This window comes from Coturnix japonica, chromosome 17, assembly GCF_001577835.2.
Source record: "Coturnix japonica isolate 7356 chromosome 17, Coturnix japonica 2.1, whole genome shotgun sequence".
In the NCBI taxonomy this organism is placed as follows: Eukaryota; Metazoa; Chordata; class Aves; order Galliformes; family Phasianidae; genus Coturnix; species Coturnix japonica.
The window spans coordinates 6090921-6103092 of NC_029532.1; the positions used below are offsets into that span (position 1 = coordinate 6090921).

The following is a 12172-nucleotide window of genomic DNA, read 5'->3' on the forward strand; positions in this document are numbered from 1 at the left end:
TCTGCCCCAGACCCTGTTTTTTGGCTGTGAGTGCCCAAAAACAGCCAGAAAATGGACCAGTCCCTAAGGCTTGAGCTTGATTTAGTGCTAATTGCTGCAAACATCCAAACTGTGGCAGGGTCTGGCTTTAATTAAAATGACAAAATAGGGGAGCCGTGGCAATGAATTACTGAAGGAAAATGCTATATTTCCCTACAGCTAGTTTAATTTAAAAAAGAAAGGAAGAAAGAAGCATGCATCAGGCATGAAGGTCTTCCTTGGCTTTGTTGGGTAGGACTGGCACTGGTACAGCTGGAGGTGGCATCCCAGGGCATGGTATCACCCAGAACATTTAATGTGCTGTGAAACCTGCATTGCCAGCTCCAGAAGCCCTTCAAGTGCATCCACTTGGCTGGCCTTACTGCAGTTTATTCCCTTCACTGCCCCCTGTTATTTGTTTAAATTACCATACCTCCAGGCTCAAGCATCTGAAGATGCTGCATTTGGCCTTGCTGTCCTTTTGATATACATGTGCATGGGTTTGGTGATGTGAAGGAAACAGACAAGTTTTCAATTGTGGATGGCAAGCACTGGTGGTCAAGGCCAGGTGGAAGCTGCCAGCCCTGCCCCTGCAGACCCCTATGACATCCTAGTAGGAAGCAACAGAAGTTACTGGGCTATAGTAAAGCCTTTGCTTTTCTCCTTCCTGATGGAGCACCATCACTTCTTTCTATGTCTGGCTTTTGCGGTTTTTGTTTTTGTTTTAAATTTATTTATTCTTTTTCAGAGTAGAAGAGACTTTCTAGATGAATAGTTCTTGACCCACAGTTTCTTGCATATTGTAGTGAAAATGCTAAGTCTGGGCTTGAAGAAGTGATTTAGCACCTGGTGAGAAGGCAGGGCCAACCCAGGGGAGCTCAGGTGTATGCAATGCACTGAGTGGCCAGAAGGGCTGGAGCCAGGATCCACCCTTGCCCAGACTTCATCTAAGGGTTGGCAGCAGAAGCAAAGATGTTTCTCTGGATATCCCTGTGTGTCTGAGGCCTTCTGAATGTAAGTAGCTCTATTCCCTTCTTTTTGTGTTAATGGTTGTTGTGTTTAAGTGGATCCTCACTCACTGTAGCCTGGGGTTTGGCTGCTTTGTTGTCATTGATGCATTTTCCATTGTGTTACACATGCATTCAGCTGAACTCTGGTGCATGATTTCTTCATCTCTCTTGTTATGAGTAAAGCTCTTACTGGGTATTTGTTTCTTGCTCATCTCTTGAACTCCAGGGTCTTCATTAAACAAGATCCTCCACTGTTGCCCTGATCTCCCTGTCTTTGATAATTAGAGCATACACCCTCTGCTTGTGTCATGGAATGGTTTGGCTTGGAAGGGACCTTTAAAGGTTATCTGGTCCCATTCCCTGGAATGAATAGGGACCCCACAGCTCCACCAGGTGCTTGGAGCCCTGTCCATCGGTCTCAGATGTCTCTTGGTGTGGGGCATCCACTATCTCTTGGGACAGAATGTGCTAGTGTTTTGTTATCTCCATTGTAGGCTTCTCATTGGGCTGTAAAGGACTCATTTACTGGCTGCTGATGTCCGCCTGCTGTAGCAGCTGAAGACCTTTGTCTGGTGCTTGGGTTAAAGGAAGCTTTGCTGTGAATTAATCAGTGAATTGGGTAGCATAGAGATTTTCTTATCTTTTGTACCACGTTGAAGAATTAAGTCATTCTCTGAGTCAATGCATCTGTGTCTGTGTGGATAGCTGTCCCTGCAGAGAACGGTGCAACCATGGTTACTGGCTTATTGATGCTGGGATGCTGGGGCACACTGTGTTTTGTTCTCCGTGGCTGTGACTTTGCCTTCTTCCATGTATTGTTTGTTTTATTTATTACTCTTAAAAACAAAGTACACAAAATGAATGAAAAATAACCACCCAATATGCATGGAGCTGCGAGGTCCAGCCCACAGGTTGGTTTACCACTGTGACAGCATTGCTGAGTCAGTTGGAAAAGGAAACTAGGATTCAAAATGGCATTAAATAATTGTTCTCACTTTCTTTGACTCTGGGATGATCCTATTAAAGAAAAGAGCTGGGATTACTGGCTGGCTGACGTTTCCCTCTGAGCCTGTCTCCAGATTGGATTTAGCTTCTTTATCTCCTAATCCCCAGAGCTTTTTAATGTAGAAAGTAATGGCATCCAAAAGCAAATGTAATTTTGACAAGTAATCTGACTTCCTTTCCTTTTCTGGAGTCAAGTTTTAATCCTTTTTGCTGTCTGAAGCTGCATTATAAGGATGTAGTTAATATCCTTACCACTCTAAAATCTTCCACAGAGGGTGAAAATGAAGGGAAGCCTTGCCAGCCTGGAGGAAACTAGTTTCTTATCAAACATTTCAAAACATCTCCCACTTACTTTTAGATTTAATAAATGTTACATTTTTGGAAAGAGCTCATCAACAAATTCAGCTGTTTTGGTAAGAGTGAATCCGATGTCTGATGCTTCTCTCAATGAAATATGAGGCTGAGCCTCATGGGGATGGAGGGAGCAGAGGAGCTCTGAGGGTTGTTTGAGGAAAGCTCGCTTCCTATTGCTCCATTGAAAGTGTTGGAATCACTCAGGCAGAGAAAATTTTGGGTCTCATCCAGCTTTGTTGTTCCAGTCCAGCCTCCACAGGCAGAGAGCCATTGGGTGACATCCCTCTTCCACCTGCGTGCTCTGGGGTACATGATGATCCCTACGCTGGGTTATTATACAACATCAACTGCTGCAAAAAAGCTAAAGCTAAATCATGGAGAAGAAGTAAGGTAATAGAGCTCCAAAGCTGCTAATCTCAGCAGAGAAAATAGAAAATCTTGTTATTATTACACTTCTCCAACTCCAGATCCCAGTGAGCCACATCTAGGTGAGGATCAATGGAACAGATCATTGGCAATTTCCAGCACAGCGACATCTCACCCTGTGCTGCTGCCCAGCACTGCACCAGCTCCAAGCTTGCTGTTTCCCTGAAAATATCAGTGGCAAACAAGGTCTCCTCCTCCTGAGAAAGTCAGTACTTATTGACCAGGGACTGTTTTCAAACAGCTGTAAAAGGCAGAATATCCCTGTCACTCTGCAATGTCTCAGCTGATAGTTCATCATTACAGCATATAACTGCTTGGCTCCTGCAGATGCAAAATGTGCAACTTGAGGCGTTGATGGCATCTCACTATTACATAGAAAAATGAGTATCTGTCTCAATTTAACTTGGTTTAAAAAAAGAAAAATACACCTCAGCAGAAGATGGTATGGTGTATAAATGCGTGCATTTGCAAGTGTCAACTTTGAAACAGGAAGAAAAACGTGTGGCAGTGCTCTACGCCATGGGCAAGTGGGGATGGAAACGGATTGGGTTTGTGCAGTGAGTTTGTGTGGTTAGAGGGATGTGAAGTGAAATAAATAGGGCTCTGCCATGGGTGAAGGCAATTAGGGCAGCCCAACTCATGGCATTTGTGCTGGTGGGTTCTCTCAGGCTTCAAGCTGGGGTTGCTGCTCTCTATAGGAAGCTGGTGTACCAGCAGCATTTGGTAATTAAGGGGTAAAATAGCAAAAGCACTCTTGCAGTTTCTGTGTTTTCTCTCCCTCTCCTTCCTATGACACAGCTCACCTGTTGAGGGAAAGGGTTGGTGAACTTGAAAGTTCCAAGTGAGCTTGGGTTCTCCATTGCCCCAGTGCTTCACCTTCATCTGCTGCTCTCTCCTTCACTATCTCCTATGTGAAGGTGATTTAGGAGAATGGTGACTGAAGTAAGAGTTCTGCCTTATACAGACCTGCTTTGCGTTCTCAGAGAAGGGGAGCAGGAAGAGGAGTGGGTTTGAGCTATATCTGCACATCTGCAACAGTGAAGATTCACAATTGCAGCTGAGCAACATGCCTGATTGTCCAGTTTCCCCTTGTATTTTCCTTTAATATTAAAGTAATAACTGTATATTACATTGATGTAAGATATCCCCTCTCAGGACTGGACTTTGTTCATGTGCAAACCAAAGAGTGATTGACAAACCAGGGACAAGGCTGCAGTGAATGTCAGTCTGACCTCTACATCCCAATGCAGCTTGAAGAAGGAAACAAGCAACTTGCCTCTCATTTTTTACCATCTAAGATTTCTATTCATATTATCCTTCTGCAATACCCTTCTAAAAGTATGCTAACATCGAGCTTTACAAATTTCTGCAGAATCTCCTGGGAGCAACAAGAGCCTCTGAAGAAGCAATATTTGGATGGGAAACTTATGTCCTCCAAGCTGGCGAGTTGCAACACTGACACAGATTTTTCTTGTCACTGCAAAACTCTCCCTGTTAAAGGTACAAACTCCCTTCTGCCTTCCCCTCCTCCTCCTGTCTGTTATTTAACAACTGGCTGTGATTTACATGGTTCATTAATGCAATGGTAGCACTGACACACAGATTCCCAAATAAACCAGAAGGTTTATACTTGACCTGGGCCCTCTGTTCACGGCAGATGTCCCGGAGGATTTGAAGAACAGTGATTTGAAGTGATTGCATTGGGTAAGGACATTACACAATGCAAATACAATTGGACGCAATCATTTAATTTTTAAAAACCACTGCTATTGGAGAGCCTTTCAGCCAGTGCAAACAACAGTTTAACTTCCCTCACCAGCCTGGCTCTGGAATCCCCCAAGGACAGAGAAGCAAAGTAGGGCTGATTTCAATCCAGAGAGGTTTTGTCCAGTGATATGAATAGGATTGCTTTGAGCTGTCCCCCTCAGTCCTCCATTGGGGTTTTGCCACCCTGAGGGGCAGCAGATGTGGGGTGTCCCTGTGCTGATCACCCTATGGAGCACAGACAAGCTTTGGGTGCTGGATTCCCAGCAGGGAGAGCAGCAGGCTCAGGGACAAATGGTAAAGGTGATTAGTTGTCACCCTCAGGTGGAATTTTTATTGCTCCATTTGGGTTCTTGTGGTGTGAGAGGAATAAAAGGAGAGGGTTTAAAGTGATCATTGCATAATAAGCAGCAGCAACCTTGTTAATGTGCTGAGTGCCTACAAAAAGCTGCTAGTCAAACACCCATAAAGGTTGGCTCTGATGCACATAACCTTCTGCCTTCCTGCAAATGGCTTAATTTCATCAGCTCCTTGCCCTTTCCTATGCAGGCACTGAAAACTCGGGATCTGGAGCATGGAAAGCACAAATCCAGGGCAGCCAGAGGGGCTCCCAAGGGTTCCCCTGGGCATCCCTTTGTATGTCTTTGAGAAAACCTTTCCCTTGGCAAAGAAGAGGCTCCCAAAAGCATGAGGAGGGGAGAGATTCTTCTGGAACATCACTGGGTCTAATTTCAAGGATTCAGATTTTGCCTTTGCTTTTGCCACCACAAGTGAGAGCTGGATCCCAACAAGTCTTAACTCCACAGAGCCAGCACTCATTTTTGTATGCTTGAGTCCACCCATGAAAGCCTTCTGTGATCAGTATAACTCTGCCCATCCGAGCATTTCCCAACTCTTTACATAGGAAGAAATTAGCATTGCTTTTACTCTCTCTGACTGCCCAAGGTACAGGAAACCAGGAACCAAGACACAGAGAGTGGGGAGAGATGTCCCTACTTCCCCTTGTGACTCTGCAGGCTGTCAGCAGCCTTGGGAGGACACTAACAGGAGGAGAAAGGCAGATCCTGGTGGGGCCCCACAGGGAGCGTGTCTGGGTAGTGCAGGGATGATCTGCAGCAGCTTTTGTTAGGGCCTGAAAGAGAGCACTGAAGGTATTGTGAAGTGTTGTGGCAATGTGAGGACACTGAAGTGCTTCTCAAAGCACCCCTGTGGACCTATTAATTGCAATATTGGATCTTTCGTCTTTTTTCAGCAGGTTCCCAGCAATAGGCATGAGGCCAGATTGGCTGGGGTTTTGTTTATTTTCCAGTTAATGTAGAAGCAGAATCAATTCCAGCTAACAAAGCTAGGAATATCAGGGAAAAAAAGAAGATGAAGTTCAATTCCCATGGATCATTTGTGGCACGTGCCTGGATGATATTTACTGGTAGCAGGGCAATTAGGGCAGTGATATGGCAGGGGACCAGGAGCACCTCCCAGAAGTGGGTGTGAATAATAGGAAGCCCATCATTAGCAAAGCAAAAGAAGTACTTTTGCTGTGTTGATTACCACTAACTAGATGGGAAAATTGTGTTTGGAGGCATGGCAGCACACACAAAACTTGGCTGCAAGTGCTCCCTGCAGCAGTTCTCCCCCCAGGATGGTAAAAGGCAGCTGAGTGGTGCTCATCTGACTTCATGTTGCAGTAAGTGTTAAGTGTGACTGCCCAAACTGAGTGACCAGCACTTGTTATCAACCCCATTAAGCTTTAAGTGGCACTTTAGCCTTGCTCACTCGTGCTGGGCTTGGGTTATTTAACACATAAGCTCTGGCCACATGGTCCAACTGGAGCATAAACTGCCAGAAATCTAAACTCTTGTTCACTTTGCCAGATTTCCCTCACCTTCATCAGGATGGAGCTGCCAAGGGTATTAAGTGAATTTTTGCCAGGAGCATCTGTGAATTATAGAAAGTCACTGGGTATTGATATCCGTAAGTCACATTTTTTGGCCCTGCCAACACGCAGTGCTGATCTGGGGCTACCCAGCACACCTGCTATGTCCCCAGGGCATATTGAACAGATATAACATTCATAGCATTTGCCTTTTTCAGTGACCTGAATGGGATTTCTTTAGGTGTTGCTCTTTGGATTCTACAGCTCACTGCATACCGTGCTCCAATCCTTTGCGTTTATCTTCTCAGTGTTTCTTTATTTTTAAATATGGGTATACTTCAGTAGAACACTTAAAACCTCTGACTTTATAAAGATCTGAAGGGCCCTTAAGCTCTTAAAGCCATATTCTGAGAAAAGTTTTCTCTGCTTTCAGCACCACGGACAGCTCCGGGCCGCTCAGTGCTGCTGTTCCGTCTCTTGGGTCAACTTGGGTTGTCACCGTCCCCAAAGGAAAGGAAATAAAAGGAGGGAGATCCATGCTCTACCCATCTCTGTGCCGGCCCCAGCAGTGGGAATATTGTCCAGGTCCAACCACAGCCTCCATTTGTTGCATTGTTTCTTTACCACTGGGAACCTCAGCGATGATAAATACTTGAAGGAGCTTGGAGTTCTGATCCGATCCCGCAGGCTGACCCGTGGTGTAGGTTTTAATGAGGCTGGTTTATGTATGCTATACCCTAAATCTAAAGGTCAGGGGGTTGGGGGCCATAAATATTCACTCCACACTGACTGGGTATTTTAAACAAGCTTTTAAATATTTATGACAGTACTTGAATGGCTGAAGGAGAATGTTGTAATAGTATTAAGAAGGAAAAAAAGAAATCCTTCTGTATCTAAAAGCTCAGCGTGAGCCATTTTCATATATTATGCATCACTAAGTGCTGTTTATGGCCCTCCTTGGCAGAATTGGTGCTGTAACAAGACAAGAGTTCACGCGTGCAGGGCCGTGCAGCACCTAGGGCGAGAGGGTGCTATTTTAACATGCTAAACAGGATATTTTGTTGGGAAGTGATGGAGAATTACAGAATACTGCCAACACTGCCTACCTTAAAAATGCCGTCTGGCTTTCGTGGTGCAATTCAATCACATCTGTGCCCTGCTGCCTCTAAAATGTTCTCAGCCAACCAAAGAGTGAAATCTGGGAATAACATCTGAAAATGAGAGCAGATGAGTTGGACACAAGCAGCAGGATGGAGCCGGAGCTGTTGCCAAGTTGCACCATGTTTGGTGTTCAATCTGGGGCTGCCCCGCAGCAATGTGAATGCTGTCAGAATGGGGATCCAGCATCTGCAGCTCAACCTTTGGGCCAGCAGGGAGAGCAGAGAAGAGAAAATCACTTGCAGTTTTTAATTAGCTTCTAATTAAGACTGAGATGGGCTTTTGCCTCTGTGCAGAGCAGCACAATTCAGCTCTACTGATCCCTCTTTCTGGGTGCTATGGGAGTGTGGCCTTATTACTCTCAGCTCTTTAATTTTCAGAAGTGCTTAAGGTTTAGGGGAAAGTGCTCTGTCAGCTCAGTTCCACAGGACTCGTGTGCCTGGATGGTGAACTCCATCTCCCCTGTGAAGTCTTTTTGTGCAGAGTTAGAGGAAACAATGCAGGTTTTCCCATCCTGCTTTGAGAATGGTCGGTGAACTCAAAAGAAATGGGAGAATGATGGACAAGCAGAGGGATGCACATCACACACCACATGCATGGAGAGCAGGATCTCATAAGCTTCATTTCCTCAGGAAATCAGGTTTAAAATTAAGGCTAATCAGAGTTAAAAAACACTGCAGTTACCCTAAACCAAATGATACTATAATATACTCTAGTATATTACATTCTCAATAGCAAAGCAGCATCTGCTACATAAAATGAAATGTGTGTGTCACCATATGTAGGCAGCATAATGTGGACTCAAATTAAATAAAAACATTTCAGGGTATATGGTCCAATATGCAATCTGGGCCCTGGGAAATGCTGAGATTTACTCTGAAGTTCCTAACAGTTGGCTAAAATGCTGAACCCAAAACAGCACAAACTTGGGTTTTTTTTAGCAACATAAGCTGTTGTCTGCACTTTCCTCCCAGTGAGTCAATATCACTTCAGGAGTGCATTGTTTCTCTCTTTATTTATTTATTTACTTGTTTGTTTCTATTTGATTCATCTCTGTACCTTAATGAGGTTTCTTCCCATTAGCTACAGAACACCTGAGCAAGCAGAGCCCTGGGCAGCAGCAAGGGCTGCTATCACCTTCCCTCCATGGAAGATGCAAGAGGGCATTTAGAAGCTCCACAGCACCACTCAGTCTGTTATCCTCGTGCTGCAAATGAATGGAAAGGTAAACTTTGCACAACGGTGCGACTCCCACCTTTCCCAGCCACTCTTTTTCTCCCTGAAAGCTCTCACAAAGCAAGTGGCTTCTCAAGAAGCTCAAACAATCTTGTGCTATTTTGAAGCAATCAGACTGAGCTGCACGACGTAATCCTCCCAGTGTGAATCGTGCTCAATGAGACTCTGATGTTTGCTATTACCCTCCTTGACCCCAACTGTTGATACAAAACAGTGTAGAAAGTTTGGGCTCTCTCCAGGTGCCTGAAACACTGAGACCATGCTGGGGGTTTTGCCTGGCTGGGACAGTAGTGGACAGTAGTCAGCAAGCATCGATCCTTGGGCGAGTTCAACCCTTTCAAATCTGCTAAGATGGATTTGCTTTTCTTTTGCAGATAATCTATTGTGCACAAAAGAAGCAAACACAAAGCCATTGTTAAGTGCCAGGATGGAAGGGATGTTTGCACAGTGCGTGGCCTGGCTGAGGTTTTATCCTTCTTGCTCAAGTCCTTGTATTATTTCAGTAATGAACAGAGCAGAAAAGGCTTCGTTCTGCTCTTTAAAAGCAGTGCAACAGAATTTCCAACTGTGAGGCTCGAACAGAAGCATCTGATGAGTTAAAAATACAACACACAAAAAAACAAAGGGAAAGGCAATGCCTCCAGTGGAACTAGCTGTGCTACCACCTGGAAATGTTGGATACACCTGTGAAGGCTCCAGGAATTCATAGGACACAAAGGCAAGAAGTGTGTGTTCTGTTTGCACTAGGAAAAGAAAACTCAAGGCAAATTACAAGGAGAGAGCTGTAACCAACCCCATACTGCCTGGGGCTCTGCAGCTGAGCTCTGGCTGTGCCTCTGGGTCATCCCAGACTCCTGCAGCAATGGGAATGGACTCATCTCTTCACCAAAACAAGTGGCAGAGAGCTGAGGAACATTATCTACATTGTTTTAATGAGGAAGTTCCCCATGGCTTGTGCTGGAGGAAGGTCCTGCAACCACACACTGTGCTCTGTTCCAGCTCCCTTCCTATTCATCTTCTGCACCTCCACAGTTCTTCAGCTGCTCCTTTATTTCTGGTTTATAATGCAAGAGGCTGGCTCCCACCATTCCTGATGAGCACTGCTGGTTGCTGACCTGTTCTTGCCTGGTATCCCCCAAGCAATAGGGGATGGATTGAAGTCTGGCAGAGTCTGTCAGACTTCCTGCTTCTGAGTCCTCCACCTGCTTCTGAGCTGGGACGTGATGTGCTGCAGGGAATGAGTTGTTTCCTAAAACTTAGTAAAAAGCAAGCCATCTTTTCAGATCCATACATTCATCTTGCTTTTCTTTTCTATTTCCTCAGTCCTTTGGGTGCCTTTTGGACACCTAATGCAACCCAATACAATTAGGGGGCATAAACACATGGTCAGCCAAGGAGTGAAGCAAAGAACCACACATGGGGGCAATTTGGAAGACCCAAATTAAGTCCCCTTGCTGTGCTTTGGCCAAACACACCACCTCTATTTGGTGTCTGTGTTGGGAGTGAATCAAGGCAGCTCCAACCAAGGTGTTCCTGGATATCAGTAGTACATGGGCACGCATAGGAGTGTTTTTCAAGATGGAGAAAAAAAAAAGAAACAGCCTGTAAATACTTGTAACCCCAGGGCAACAGAACACATATCCTGGCAACGCATGTGGGTTTTACTCTTCCATGACAATTTGCTTTGCTATTCATGAAAAAAGATGTTGGTGCTGTTACCTTAGCAACTGCCGCATCACGTTACGGCAATGCTCTGCCCGAGGTGCATGAAGCCCTGCCTTAAAGGAGCACATCTCTCTCTCCTGTGCCTCTCCCTATGGAAATAGAGCCCAGCTGAGCTGGGATCCTCACCAGGAAAGCCTCAGAAGTTGGTAATGAAGCAGGAGGAAATATGTTCCTTTAGATGTTCTGTTTGGAGCTGTGTCTGATTGTGGCTTAGAGCCACTTTGGACAATATGCTGTATACACTTGAGCAAAAGGGAACTATTTTCCCAAAGTATTTTCACTTTTTAAGGGATGAAAAAGGGCAATAAGGGACACTGGCAGGCTGGATGTATAGTGTGGAACATCTTTGTCTAGGTGCCTCCACCCATTGTGTCCACATTATCATCTTCTACCAGACTGGGCCAATTTCCCAAGAAATGACAGATTTTGCCTTCCTTTGTGTTGACTTCAATAGAGAAATTCCCCTTTGCAGGTGGAAGGGTTGCACCCCCTTCTCTCAGCCCCATGGCAGCATCTCCAGACCTCACAGCTCTGAGTCCTTTCCAACTTCCTGCAGGTGTTTTCTGAATCAAGGCAAGACACCATGGGAATTATAAGACCCAACTTACATTGCTGTGTCACCATGGGCAGTTTTTCATTTCTTTGTTTCTGTGATTTACACCTGGGAGGGAAGCTCCATGGACAGGGCCTTATCCATGGGAGCCTTGGGCTCTGTGACAGCGTTCTTGGCATTAATTACAAAAGGCTGTAAAGGAGGAATCAATTAAAACCAATGACAGAGTTTATGCTTTTGTCATTTACCCAGGTGCAAGCCATAATTGACCTATGAAGGTCAATGGAGCTGGATGTGTATAAAAGCAAAGGAGAGTGTGAAAACAGGCCCATTTTGAGGGATGTGCTGTCTTGGAGAAGGGGTAATTTCACAGGCAAACCTGGTACCACCCCTCTATCCCTTCTCTGTCCCCTGATATTGGGTGAGAGCCCATTCCCACACAGGGCATCCTGCTGCAATCCCAGCTGGGGGAAGATAATATCTATGGCAAAAAAAAAGCCTTCTAAGGCTTAAGAGGAGGATGTGTTCAGACCTCATTGCACACTTGATGCTTCTGGCCTCAGTGCAGTGTTCTTGATAAAGTCAAGGGGAGCTTAATGCTTTTTAAAGGTCCTCTGTTTTTATGGGCTATAAAGCATTGACCTTAAAGGGAGATGTTGAGGGAAGTATATTAAAGAGAGGCCTATGGGGGACAGCCAGGCACACCAGCTTTCCTGCAGCTGCTCTCTGAGCTGCTTTTTTTTCTGAGCTCTCTCTAAACTAATCTGATTTTCTTCCCATGGAGATGCAGGGTGCTGTTGAGTCCTACTGCAGCCACAACTAATGGGCACTCACTGATGGCAACCTACTGCCTTTGTTCAGTTTGATCTCAGTAGCCTGGTCCTGCTGAGTCCCAGCTTAGCATCACTGGGCTGCAAATGCTGTGCCTGCCACCATTTGGATTGATGGGGAACACAGGGAGCCCACCTCCCACTCCAACAGTGACCACCACCATAGAACTGCAGCACAAGTGCTTCACAATGAGCACTCTAGGGAGGAAAGTCGTCTTGT

The 12172-nt window shown here is 45.3% G+C and overlaps 1 long non-coding RNA gene across 2 annotated transcripts; it reads left to right on the forward strand.

Annotated features, from left to right (window-relative positions):
- The first annotated feature begins 736 nt into the window (after positions 1 to 736).
- LOC107321689 lies at positions 737 to 11204 on the forward strand. 2 transcript variants are annotated; one of them, XR_001558627.2, is made up of 5 exons: positions 737 to 1032; positions 4186 to 4313; positions 6884 to 7150; positions 8692 to 8833; positions 9219 to 11204. It is a non-coding gene; the product is annotated as an uncharacterized LOC107321689 (long non-coding RNA). The 2 variants fall into 2 exon arrangements; XR_001558626.2 differs by lacking the exons at positions 8692 to 8833; positions 9219 to 11204 and having other exon boundaries at positions 741 to 1032; positions 6884 to 7985.
- Positions 11205 to 12172: the final 968 nt, after the last annotated feature.